The 13,736-nt window shown below is 51.4% G+C and overlaps 2 protein-coding genes across 3 annotated transcripts in view; both read left to right on the forward strand.

Annotated features, from left to right (window-relative positions):
• Positions 1–1,348: 1,348 nt before the first annotated feature.
• Positions 1,349–13,736, forward strand: part of LRRC61 (leucine rich repeat containing 61) — a 281,819-nt gene continuing 269,431 nt past the window's right edge. The window contains exon 1 of the mRNA XM_085628606.1: positions 1,349–1,530. The gene's annotated coding sequence lies outside the window, so the exon portion shown is untranslated. The remainder of the gene's footprint in view (positions 1,531–13,736) is intronic.
• Positions 1,401–13,736, forward strand: part of LOC146796183 (zinc finger BED domain-containing protein 6-like) — a 28,380-nt gene continuing 16,044 nt past the window's right edge. The window contains exon 1 of one of the 2 annotated variants that reach the window (XM_085628600.1): positions 1,401–1,537. The gene's annotated coding sequence lies outside the window, so the exon portion shown is untranslated. The remainder of the gene's footprint in view (positions 1,538–13,736) is intronic. The other variant, XM_085628601.1, reaches the window with a different exon arrangement.

Below are 13,736 nucleotides of genomic sequence, written 5' to 3' on the forward strand. Positions count from 1 at the left end.
GAAGCATGAAATTTTCAGAACCGTGTGGGCATACAGAATCACACCTTGTGAAACGACGGGACATAGTCCATTTGAACTAATGCGGGGAAGAACACCTCTTTCAAAGGACAATGTTGGCTGGATTAAAGCAGCTAAATGAGTACATTGGTCTACAAGACAAGTCAAAGATAGACTTACGCAGTTCCAGCTCAGGACAAAGAAAATCTACGACGAAAAACATGGATGTAAATATGTGGAACTCAAGGTGGGAGACATTGTCAAAGTGAGAAGTGGTCACATTGGTAAGACTCAAAACAGATATACCACTCCATTGTCCGTACGTGAAGTGTTTTGCAATTCTGCACTCCTGAGTGACGGTAGAGTATGGCACTTTTCTGCCCTTTCTGCAAATAAAAATCCTAACATGAAAAAGGATGACCCTGTGCAAACAGAATCCATGGAGAACTCTCCGCCGACAACCAAAAACAATAGGACACCCATCTATTCCTCAGACTGTGAGTTAGACTATGAGTTCCCTGCACCCACTGCCACGGCAGAGTGCAACAAATCAACATCCATCTTTACACCAGCTAATGTGACTATCAATCAGTCTAATGCAACGAGAGCTAGGCGCATGTTGCCGCCTACGCCGTCAAGTGATACATCACCGCTGATTAGCCGGAGACGAGCTGGAAGGTTGTTAGGCCCACCGGTTAAACTAAAAGATTATGTCTGTGAATGATTATCACAGTACTTATGAATGGGACTTCCTACTATCATTCTATTGTCATTTTGTTTCTCATTTGCAAAGGGGGAAGATATGTTACATTTACAGTATTGTCCATTCCTGGACACCGTTCAGCTGCGCATTGTAGTGTCCCTGCGCGGACACCATACCATCATTGAGGTCACCAGCTGTGAACTGTCATGTTGACAGTTGACAGCTGATCTCCGTCGTCGACCTGACTGGGTGTTCTTACCTACAATTGCTGTAGGAGCCTGTGTTGGCGTTAATTATTAAAAGAACTCATTCCAATTACTTCGTGTTGGAGTTCTTAACACTGGGAGAAATACATTCTCCCGATTCTTTTTTATACATCTCCCACTTTCATTTTCGAAAACGCTGGCATGTATGTTCCCCTCCGCTGCATGACAAGGAGAACCTAACTCGCAGGCAGTGAGACAGGACGCACGGGGACCCAGCTGCGCTGATCTTGACTTTCTTTAGGAAGCATAAAAAACGCGAGTCTCCCTGTCGCGTGCTAGAGCCTAAAGGTTGCGTCTCCAGGGTAATTTGCGCTGCCTGTATATTCAACGACTCGTCGCGACGAGTATCAACCAGCAGCGAAAGCCGGCTCACGTGCGGCTGTACCACGCTTTCCGGAGTAGCGGGTCTATCTCTTCCGGTTTACCATCATGGGGCTTCTTCCGGGCATGCACGATTTGATTGGGGATGCGTGGGCTTTCTTATTCTGGAGCTGCTCGTTTTATGTTAACGTTGATTCGAAATCAAATTAGAGCAATAATATGTTGGATGTCTGTCGCCGGAAGGTGCGAGGTAAAGTTCACATTTGAGACCATGAACAGGGAGGTTTGTCATGAATTGTGTTGGAGGGCTCACAGTTTATTGCCCTAGTGTGCTTGGTGCAGAGGGCTAAAAGTAAAAGAAAGTAGGATGGCCTTGTGTCTCTTGCGCTGCAGGGCTGATGGTTGACAATGGTGCCTTTGCGTGTTTTGTGGGGATAAGGGCTGAGCAGGCTGGGATGTCCTTATGGAGCCTGTAGTTTATGAACCTATTATGGACGAAATACCGCTACGTTCTATTTACATTGAATTGATGGCTATCTATGTAGAGGCATATTGTCGGCTGACCCCACTCCGCGAAGGTTCCTTGCAACCTGGTGTGATTTTTAGCCATTATCAGCAATGCTGGGAATTGTAGCCTCAAATGGTTTAGTGTTGTCAGCTGGAAAAAACATCTGCGTTTATCACTTTCCCGTTTGCTTAGTAATGTTAGGTTGTTTCCTGTGTACGTTACCACGTGATTTATATAATATAGATGTTGTTTGGGCAGGCACCCTAATCCGAATGCCAACATAATCCCTTACTTTAACCGTAATTTTATTCAAAATCCCTCCCGTAATTTGATTTTTTTTTTTACAGTAATCCTATTCTTGAACCTGATCTTTACAACTCTAAACCTTATCCTTCCTCCAATACTGCCCCTACTCTATGCTTTATAATCCTAATGTTGAAGGCTGACCTGCGTTTTTCTGGATTTTTGCCAATGGAACTTGTTGTATATATGTGCAGAACTTTTAAAATCTTTTCATTGAAATGGCTTTATGTGAAATGTATAGCTATAATCTAATAGGTTCGTGTTTGACAAATAGTTCTTACCCAATGTTTAGACTGCACATACAATGTACCTTCCACGCTTTATGACCAATTATTACTCCTTAAGAAATATTCATTTTGGAAATAGAATACATGGTTGTTAAAGTGCCTGTGGGTGCTTTGATCATTAAGGTGGAGAAGAAAGATTGCGTAGGTATAGTTAATGTAAGCAATTGTAGAGTACAGAGCTGGGCAAGAGACATACATGTTCTTTGTAGCATCGTGGAAGCTGTGATCAGTAAGTTAATTGGATGCTGTTGCCCTATGCAAAATTGGGAATGGTTGTCTGGGAACATAGTTGTGTGCAGCAGAGGCGAGAACTGGACAAAGTAAAATGTTTCCCAGTGGGCAGCGTTTATCTATATAGCAGAGTGGAGTTCTCGGTATCCTCAAGGTATAGGACTGAACAAAACTCATATGTTTTTCTTTAATTATATCTTACTTTTTTACCATCCTGAATTTGAGGGCTTAAAAACCAGATGAGAGAGAAGGAAAAGCATACCACATCCTGCAGCCATACACACACATTTCTGGGTTCCTTTAACTACCCCTACCTATTAGGCCACATTCTTCCAGTCTCGACACCCTCTCCATATCTGGTGGTTCTAAGTAAGGTCAAAGCCCTTGTACTGAATGATGCCCTTGTACTACTTCTACTAATAACTACTACACTTATATCACACATTCTATCATTTGTCTGATCTCTAGGCATTGATAACGGGTGTTAAATATCATCCTTGTTGGACAGGCCACATGAAGGGCTTGCTCCCTCCCCGCATGACAGGGCCCAAGCCCCGGACTCCCAGGTGTTACCCACAAGGGCAACCCGCACCCCGTCTCCCAACGGAACTCCTGCCCCCGGACAGCCATGTATCATGGGGCCGAACCACTACCGGCTCCCCCGGCCGGATCAGCCGCCATCTTGGGCGCTGCGCCACGAGGCCGCGTGGCCTCGGCTCGACACTAACCCTGGGCCTGGCCGGCCCCGACATCCCGGCACCACCATCCACCCAGGAGGTGAGCGGACCACTTGGCAGGTCAATGGGAGAAAGAAGTGTCGATGGCTCTCCCCCGCCAGGTGCCGATCACCCTCCAGCTCCCCCAGGCGCTGACTCCACCCCCTGCTGGGTGTCTGGACTCCCTCATCCCGGACCCCCCGACCTCCAAGTGCGAGGGTCCGGACATCAAAGGGCGCCAGACCTATAACTAGGGCAGCTCCAGAGCAGGAGGGCAGTTGTATCCTGGAGTCGAGAGACACCGAGAGAACTCAGCCTTGACGGACTACTGGCGCTGCCGTAGCCCTGCCTTGTGAACTATCGTCCTGCCTGCTGGCGCTGCCGCGGCCTTCTGCATCATCCATCCTCGTCGGGACCTGCTGGCGCTGCCGCGGACCGTTGTAACGACCACCTTCATCGGGACCTGCTGGCGCTGCCGCGGACCGTGTAACGACCACCTCCATCGGGACCTGCTGGCGCTGCCGCGGACCGCGTAACGACCATCTTCACCGGGACCTGCTGGCGCTGCCGCGGCCCGTCCAAGCTAGAACACCGAGCTCGAGGATTGTGAGCTATCCACCATACCATTTCAGCTACCAGATTGGTAACCAGACTGTCCCGCTACCCCCTTTCCCCAAACCAAGAGACTCGAATCGAGGGGACCCCTGAGTCCAGACCTCCTTGTACCATTTCATCGTACCTTAAGAAATCACCTATAAAGAACGCTAAAGCCTATCCTTGTGTGGTGTATATCTGTGGGGGGGAAGTTATTCATCTGTACGATCGCTGGAGACGGCTCTCCCCGGAGACCTCTCCCCTTGTCCTCGGCCGACCCTCCCGGTCCGTCTAACATTGGTGGCCAGCGGCGCGATCCGAATCAACGCGTAATCGTACAGAGAGTAGCTCACCCCACGACAAAACCACAATGTCAACCAAAGAGAGCGGATCCACCGAGAAATTCCAGATGGATAAATTGGAAGAGTATAGCCATCGTGAACTTAAACAATTCTGCATGGAACTAGGCATTGCTACCACCGGCCTGAGTACCAAAGACGATTTGAAGCACGCCATTGAGTCGTGGGCGGAAACCGGGGTCGCCGGATCCCCAGACCAAAACGGTGCAGCATCGGAGGGGAACGCCACAGCTCCCGAGGAGCGAGGAACGGGCCTCTCGCAGGAAGAGATCCAAGAAAGAGAAAGAAACAGATTACATGAGTTGGAAATGGCACGACTCAAGATGGACAGTGAATTAAAATTGGCCGAGCAAAAACTGAACCTAGAACATCTGCGGCTCCGAGAAGAACGGGAAGAAAAACAGAGGCAGAGAGAGCTCGAAGAAAAAAGACTAACATTCGAACACGAGCGCAAACTGGCGGAAATAGAACTTCGGAAACAGAATAAAGAACCGGAGGTGCCTGAGCGACCGCGCACCCCGGGAGCAACCGAGAAGAAAGTCCACATCCCCAAGGATGTTGTCCGAGAGTATGTCCGAGAGGACGACATACAACAGTGGTTCAAAGCCTACGAGATCGCCATGACCTCCCACCGGATCGATCGGAGTGACTGGGGAGCCGGCCTATGGGGGAGGTTCGTCAACGAAGGCCGCGATGCCCTACTGCAGCTCCCAGACCATCAGATGTCATCCTATGACCACATGAAGGCTGCCCTCCTCACCCGATATGGGCTCACACCCGAAATGTACCGCCAGAGGTTCCGAGACTGCACCCGGATCCCGGGTACAACTTGGGTGGAATATGTCAACTATTTCAGCCGAGCCTTCGAGGGTTGGATCAAGGGAAGCCACGTAACGACCTACGAGCAACTCTTTAATCTCATGGTGTGGGAGCACCTGTCTAACAACTGCTTTGTCGAGCTCAGGCAGCACCTCCTCGACAGTAAATTGACTGACCCACGGCAACTCGCCGCCGAAGCTGACCGGTGGGAAAGCACCCGAGTGGGCCGGAGAGGGCCACACGAGCAAAAGCGAAACAACCAAGGTCAGCACCGTCCCCGAGGAGGAGGAGGAGGCCAGGGGCGAGGGAGAGACACCGTCCCGGCCACTCCCGCGGCCAGCACCCCGCCCCCGGCCGGCCGGGGCAACCCCCCGATGCGGCCGGGGTTCCGAGCCAACGTCACGTGTCACCGATGCCAGCGAGTCGGCCACTACGCCAATGACCCGAGCTGCCCGCAGAACCAAACGCCAAAGCCCCGCCAGGTAGCTGCCGCCGCCCTGGGGGGAGAACAAATCTCCGAGGAACAAGAAGAATATGAGCAGGCACAACAAGAGTGGGAACCGGCCGCCATGGTTCTAGCGTGCCTAGGGGGAAAAGACATGGTCCCGCGGGCTCCCCTACCCGCCAACACCAGGAAATATGGCCAGTGGGTGAACATTAATGGGCGCCGGGCCGAAGCCCTACGTGACACAGGGGCCAGTGTGACGGCCGTCCGCTGTCACCTGGTAAAACCAGAGCAGATCCTGCCGAACATTCTCTGCCCCGTCCGCTCAGCCGACAATTCCGAAAGTCTATGTCGGATGGCCTGCGTCCCCTTCGAATGGGGAGGGGTCTCCGGCATGTTGAAGGTGACGGTCCGGGATGATGCCCCCGTGGACTGTCTCCTGGGGAATGACCTTGAGAGTTCCCCGTGGGCCGCCGTCGAAAGAAGAGAGCACCTGGGGATGCTGGGCCTCCCGGACTGGGCATGCGTAACCACCCGGTCCATGGCCGCCCGTGCCATCCCCCGACCAGAAGAACCAGAATGGCCAGCACCTCCTCCCCCGGTCGCTCCAGTAGAGGACAACGACTATACCGACCCCCCAGAGCCAACCCCCGAAGGGGTCGCCCAGCCCCAGGACCTTCCCGGCCTGGCTCAGTGGCGTCAAGAAGGGGGGCCCACCCAGGAACAGTTCCGCCAGGAGCAGAAGACCTGCCCCTCCCTCGAGGGACTCCGCCAGCAAGCCAGCGCCCAGAGCGCAGGGGACTCCACCGGAACCCATTGGGTCTATTGGGATAACAACCTGCTATACAGTGAACAAAGAATCGCGGAGTTAGGGGCCAGTCGAGTGCTGGTGGTGCCCCTCCGTTTCAGAGACTTCCTGCTAAATTTGGCCCACGATGTCCCCCTGGCTGGACACCTGGGCCAGGACAAAACCTACAGTCGCCTGGTGACCCACTTTTTCTGGCCGAGGATGCGAAACGACGTCCTCAACCACTGCCGGTCCTGCCCCACGTGCCAGGCCAGCGGGAAGAGCGGCCGCAAGCTCAAGGCACCTCTGCAACCCTTCCCAGTGGTCAAAACCCCGTTCGAGAGGGTAGGAATAGACATTGTGGGGCCCCTGGACCCCCGCACAGCACAAGGACATCGGTTCATCCTGGTACTGGTGGACCACGCCACCCGCTACCCCGAGGCTGTGCCCCTGCGAACTGTAACAGCTCCGGTGGTCGGCCGGGCCCTAATGGGGATCTTCTCCCGGGTGGGCTTCCCCCGAGAAGTCGTCAGCGACCGAGGCACAAACTTTATCTCAAAATATATGAAGTCCCTCTGGCAACAGTGCGGGGTCACCTACCGATTCACGACCCCCTATCACCCTCAAGGGAACGGACTAGTTGAGCGATTCAACCGCACACTCAAGGGAATGATTGGGGGATTGGAAGAGCCCCTCCGTCGCCAGTGGGATGTACTACTTCCGTGCCTCCTCTTCGCCTATCGAGAAGTTCCCCAGAAGTCCCTCGGCTTTAGCCCTTTCGAACTCCTGTACGGGCACCCTGTGCGAGGGCCCCTCAGCCTAGTCAAAGAAGGTTGGGAGATGGTCCCCCTAAAGACCCCTCCAGACGTCTTCAAGTACCTCCTGGCACTACGCAATCAGACCCGGCGCTTCAGGGAAATGGCAAAAGCGAATCTTGAGGCCAGTCAGGAGGACATGAAAAAATGGTACGATCAGAATGCCTCCTCCGTCGAATTCGAACCTGGTCAACAAGTGTGGGTGATGTCCCCCACCGAACCATGTGCCTTACAAGATAAGTGGACGGGGCCCTTCAAAGTGGTCGAACGCAAAAGCCCCGTCACCTATCTCATCGACATGGAGTCCCCCCGGAACCCCCTCCGGGTCCTCCACACCAACAGACTCAAACCCCACTTTGTGCGCTCGGAACTCAGCCTCCTGATGGCTACAGACAGTGGGGCGGAAGAAGACTCCGAGCCCCTCCCTGATCTCCCGAAGACCCAGGAGAAAGACGGTTCCGTGGACGGGGTCCGGCTCTCCGATGCCCTCACCCCAGAGCAACGCCAGGGCTGCCGGGACCTCCTGCGGCAGTTTGCTACTCTGTTTTCCCTCACCCCAGGGATCACCCCTTGGTGCTTGCACGACGTGGACACTGGGGACAGTCCCCCTATCCGACACCGGGCCTACCGCGTACCAGATCGGGTGCGGGCCTGCATCCAAGAGGAAGTATCCAAGATGCTCACGCTCGGGGTCATCGAGCCCTCGGACAGCCCCTGGGCCAGCCCGGTCGTGCTGGTCCCCAAAGCCGCTGCCCCCGGCACCACTCCTGAACTCCGGTTCTGCGTCGACTATCGGGGCTTGAACGCTGTCACCAGGACCGACGCCCATCCTATCCCCGAGCGGATGAATTGATCGACCGCCTGGGGGCCGCCCGCTACCTCAGCATCTTCGACCTGACAGCGGGCTACTGGCAGATCGGTCTCACACCCCGGGCCCAAGAACGGTCCGCCTTTTCTACCCCCGATGGCCACTACCACTTCAAGGTCATGCCCTTCGGCATGAAGAATGCCCCAGCTACTTTTCAGCGTCTAGTGAACCAGGTCTTGGCGGGGCTCGAAGAGTTCAGCGCCGCCTACCTGGACGACATCGCTGTATACAGCCGCCACTGTTCCGACCACCTCCACCACCTCCGAGAGGTCCTGCAAGCCCTCCAGCGGGCCGGCCTCACGATTAAGGCCGGCAAGTGCCAAATTGGTCAGGGGTCCGTGACCTACCTCGGACACCAGGTGGGAAGCGGTCTGGTGGCCCCTCTGCAACTCAAAATTGCTGCCATCCAGTCCTGGCAACCCCCAGTCACGCAGACCGAGGTCCGAGCCTTCTTGGGACTCACCGACTACTACCGGCGGTTCGTGAGGGACTATGGCAGCATTGTGGGGCCCCTCACGGGTCTCGCGTCCAAAAACCACCCGAAGAAGATTAACTGGACCCCCGACTGTCAAGCGGCCTTCGAGAAGCTGAAGGCCGCCCTGTGCACCGCCCCTGTGCTCCAGGCCCCCGATTACAGTCGGGAATTCATTGTACAAACGGACGCCTCCGACCACGGCATCGGGGCGGTTCTTTCCCAGCTGAACCCCGAGGGTCTTGACCAGCCGGTGGCCTTCATCAGCAGACGCCTCCTGGCCCGAGAACAGCGCTGGAGCACAATCGAGAGGGAGGCCTTCGCAGTGGTGTGGGCCCTCAAGAAGCTCCGGCCCTATCTCTTCGGTACCCACTTCCGGGTGCAAACCGATCATCGACCCCTGCAGTGGCTAATGCGGATGCGGGGGGAAAACCCAAAACTATTGCGCTGGTCCATCTCCCTGCAGGGAATGGACTTCACTGTGGAACATCGACCGGGCCAAGACCACGCCAACGCAGATGGCCTGTCACACTTTTTCCGCCTCGACGAGGAGAGTCCCCAAGAGGATGGGTGACTCTCCCCGCCTTCAGCTGGGGGGGACGCATGTTGGACAGGCCACATGAAGGGCTTGCTCCCTCCCCGCATGACAGGGCCCAAGCCCCGGACTCCCAGGTGTTACCCACAAGGGCAACCCGCACCCCGTCTCCCAACGGAACTCCTGCCCCCGGACAGCCATGTATCATGGGGCCGAACCACTACCGGCTCCCCCGGCCGGATCAGCCGCCATCTTGGGCGCTGCGCCACGAGGCCGCGTGGCCTCGGCTCGACCCTAACCCTGGGCCTGGCCGGCCCCGACATCCCGGCACCACCATCCACCCAGGAGGTGAGCGGACCACTTGGCAGGTCAATGGGAGAAAGAAGTGTCGATGGCTCTCCCCCGCCAGGTGCCGATCACCCTCCAGCTCCCCCAGGCGCTGGCTCCACCCCCTGCTGGGTGTCTGGACTCCCTCATCCCGGATCCCCCGACCTCCAAGTGCGAGGGTCCGGACATCAAAGGGCGCCAGACCTATAACTAGGGCAGCTCCAGAGCAGGTGGGCAGTTGTATCCTGGAGTCGAGAGACACCGAGAGAACTCAGCCTTGACGGACTACTGGCGCTGCCGTAGCCCTGCCTTGTGAACTATCGTCCTGCCTGCTGGCGCTGCCGCGGCCTTCTGCATCATCCATCCTCGTCGGGACCTGCTGGCGCTGCCGCGGACCGTTGTAACGACCACCTTCATCGGGACCTGCTGGCGCTGCCGCGGACCGTGTAACGACCACCTCCATCGGGACCTGCTGGCGCTGCCGCGGACCGTGTAACGACCATCTTCACCGGGACCTGCTGGCGCTGCCGCGGCCCGTCCAAGCTAGAACACCGAGCTCGAGGATTGTGAGCTATCCACCATACCATTTCAGCTACCAGATTGGTAACCAGACTGTCCCGCTACCCCCTTTCCCCAAACCAAGAGACTCGAATCGAGGGGACCCCTGAGTCCAGACCTCCTTGTACCATTTCATCGTACCTTAAGAAATCACCTATAAAGAACGCTAAAGCCTATCCTTGTGTGGTGTATATCTGTGGGGGGGAAGTTATTCATCTGTACGATCGCTGGAGACGGCTCTCCCCGGAGACCTCTCCCCTTGTCCTCGGCCGACCCTCCCGGTCCGTCTAACAATCCTCATTTGTATTCATCTTATCAATCTCAGAAGGATGAAAGGTTGTGTGGACCCACCAGATTTCAAACATCTGGCCATAAGAATGCACCTACATCTCTATGATGTGTGTATTAGTTGAATTAGCTAGCTTACTAGCTTGTAGATTTGCCTACATTGAAGACAGTTAAGGCTACTGGTCCACACCATGTTCCACCTGACCTATATTCATATGAACCTCTGATGTGATCACCTTTTATTGTTCGGGTTGCCCATGCATGCTTTTTCTTGAGAGGTTCCATATTTAGAAAGCTTGCTATAATTGAACCTTGACATAAGAAGGAGAGAGTATCTAACCTGTTGCACTTCCTTCCAATTTTCTGTTTTAGGATGTCTTGGGAAGGAAAACATTTGGCCAGCGCTTCTGGACCAAACTTTTATATTGGTTTTCAATGAATTAGATGTCCAGGCATTTTTTTCTAACCCCATAGAACAAGCTTTTAGGCTTCATATGCTGATCATGTAGCATGTCCACCTGAAGAAGAGATCTTGTGTGTAGCTTTTCTTGATTAAAAGAGTGAAGTGAGTAGAGGCAGCTCAGTTTTGAGCATTTACCTATCTGTGGTCTAAATAGTTGCTAATTGTGCATACCAAAAGTTGAAGTTTGATGTGGACTGGACAGAGGATATCCACAGAAGCAAAGGTGCAAGGAGGGGCTGTCCGCATGCACCGTCCGATTTAATATATTTTTTGACAATTTGAGACCCAAATTGAAAGTACTTTGAAGGTATCTTTTTATTGGGCGGTTCCTTGAAACCTTTACTTCTCTATTCCGATGCTGCCTTTCTCTGTCTGTAACAAACACAGCTTATAATGTTTTGTAATTGATGCAGTTATTGAGGAGTGTTTGGGATCAGTGGAGATAAGGGTAATATTTTGATACAATGGAATAGCGAACGTCACAGCAACAAACAATTTAGCTTGGGCCTAAAACAATTAGATCAAGGTTTTTTCTCTTTAATTATTTTGCTGTTTTGTTTCTGCACTTGGCAATGATGGAGCGCTCTTAAAATCGAAAAATACTGTGGCCTTCACCTCGTGGGTCTTGGCAGCTTAAGTAAGACCTTTGAGGACTGTGCACTCTAAGCTGGAATGTCTGTATATTATCCCAAACCTTATGACTGGGCCCTTTATAATGCTGATTCTGGACGTTTGAGTAGCTTACAGCCGTAAACACCATAAAAAAGAGTACATTCCTCTATTACTGTTCCTTCCAAATTCAGCCCACAGTATACCCCTTATATCGTATATAGGGTAGAACCAAGATGAACCATTACTAAATTGCATTAGATAATGGACAGGTCGTAGGTGTACAGTGACGCGATAAGGGTTTTCTTAGGAAAGAATAGAGCTGCGATTTTTCCCTTAGATGCGTTGTATCAAGAGTATTTCTTGTTAGGTCTATCCATTTTTTGGCACTCTCCAGACAGTGCGGCAGAGTCGGATCAGAGGTTTGTTTTCCAATAGGTTTTGCAAGTTAGTTATGCTTGAGAATCTCATTACGTCCATAGGGTATATTATAAGCAAGTTTTACTACATATTCAAATATCCCTTGGGTGTGACCTATACATTGTACATTATGTAACTTCGCTGACAAGGTGCCTTTTTTTAAATCTTGAAATTAAAGCCTTTGGTATTTTCACTAGGAGATTGAACAGGCAATGGCAAATCGAGTAACTCTGGTGTTGGCTGATGAGCTATTGCCTTTGGGTGGGTTAAATACTTTACCCAGATTTGTGGGCAGTAAATTGAAAGGAGAACCTGATAAAAAAAACTAAAATGCAAACACGGTTTGGCAGTTGCTGTGTTGTAAGGGGTTGGTGTATAGGCTGATGCGCACGAGTGTGACATTTCAGCAATGTTATGCTTGTGTCCTATTTGTACCATACCTTGGTTGCTGTGTGCTTATTTGCCTTCGTCATATGATGCCGCTTTGTAATGATATAGACACAAGTGTGACATGTAGTGTGTTACGATCGTGCCTGTTTCATATAATGGTGTTTTACATGTGTAAACGGGTGCGGTCAGCTTGTGAGAGGCAGTGTATGTTCAAGTGTGTGTGTGTATATATGTGTGTGTATATATATATATATATATATATATATATATTTATTTATTTATTATTTTGTGTGCAGTTACATTCATCAGTTAGTTTCCTGGACTTGCTTTGTTCATGCCCGGTTGTTAATAAATCACTATTTCTTGATGGAACTTCTTCGTCTATGATGATGTGACATTTCCTGCAGGGGTGCTGTACACCATGTAAAATAACACTGCCCCCTGGAGCTCAAGTCAATCAATAAATATTTTATTTATTTCGGCTTTTAAAAGAAGCTTTATAAAACATACATTAAAATGAAAGGTACCATCTTTCAAAATCTTTAAATAAATGGTATAATACAACATTGTGATATGAATTGGTATAAGGTGCAAAATTGCAATGAGTTCCAGAGGTCCACTTCTGATGGAAGCCACTGGACTACTGAGGAAGGAGATTTAAAGTAAGCACATTTTGGGTGGGTTGAGGGTCTTGTGGATGAACAGCTTATTTCCACACTCACTATAAACAGGTTTTGGTGATCTCGTCACCTTCCAGGCTACTTGAATGCATGTAGTTAAGGACATAGGAATTTCTTTTGGATCAGTTCAATTGCAAAGTTCAATCGCTTCCGTGCAGCTCCTGGTGTTGAGGTGCTGAAGACCAAGTAGACTGGGAGGAACAAATTTCTGCAACACATAAATGGATCCTTTTTGATAGTGACTTCATATATCCTGGAGAGTTGTTGGTTTAGAAACATCTCTTCATGTTCGTTGTTTATAGTGTTTTTCAGGTTCTCCTTTTAAAGTCTGTGTTGCTAAAATACATTTTGGAAAAAAAAAACGCAGCAAAACTTTAATCTACTCGACAAAGTAACAGTGCCATCCAGAGCCCACCAGGAGATGAGCTAAGTACTGTGGGGGAAAAGGCAGTGTCACTTGAAACCAAGGAAACAACATCATTTAACATGTGGAACCATCTTTCATGGGGGAAAAATGCACAGCCTGCCTGCTCTTTGCTTTCATGGTAGACTGCATCTCTGCTCATCGCTTCCAATAATGGGTTAGTAAAGGCAGTTGTTGAAAAGCAACAGTGCCCTAGCTACCAAGGGGCCTTATGCCAGTTGTTACTTTTCATGATGAATACATTTCGCAGGCTTGGGTGAAGGAGGGAATGTTGACTCCTACTATTGGCTTGCTAGTTATCATTATACTTTAAATGTGCCTCAAAAATGACTATTGCAAACTGTGGTAAAGCATGCAAGAGCTTCACACCAGACAAACAGTTACCCGGGATGACCACAAAATTGACACTGCACCGCCTCACAGTGGTAAGGTCTTTTATTGCAACAGGTAGTTGTGTCCACCTCCAAGTTGTGCTGCAGTGGGTATTTAATAAAACATGAATACCCTGCTCTTATATTGCATGCTTAATAAAACACAACTCAGAGGGCCTT

Source organism: Triturus cristatus, chromosome 10, assembly GCF_964204655.1.
Source record: "Triturus cristatus chromosome 10, aTriCri1.1, whole genome shotgun sequence".
Taxonomy (NCBI): Eukaryota; Metazoa; Chordata; class Amphibia; order Caudata; family Salamandridae; genus Triturus; species Triturus cristatus.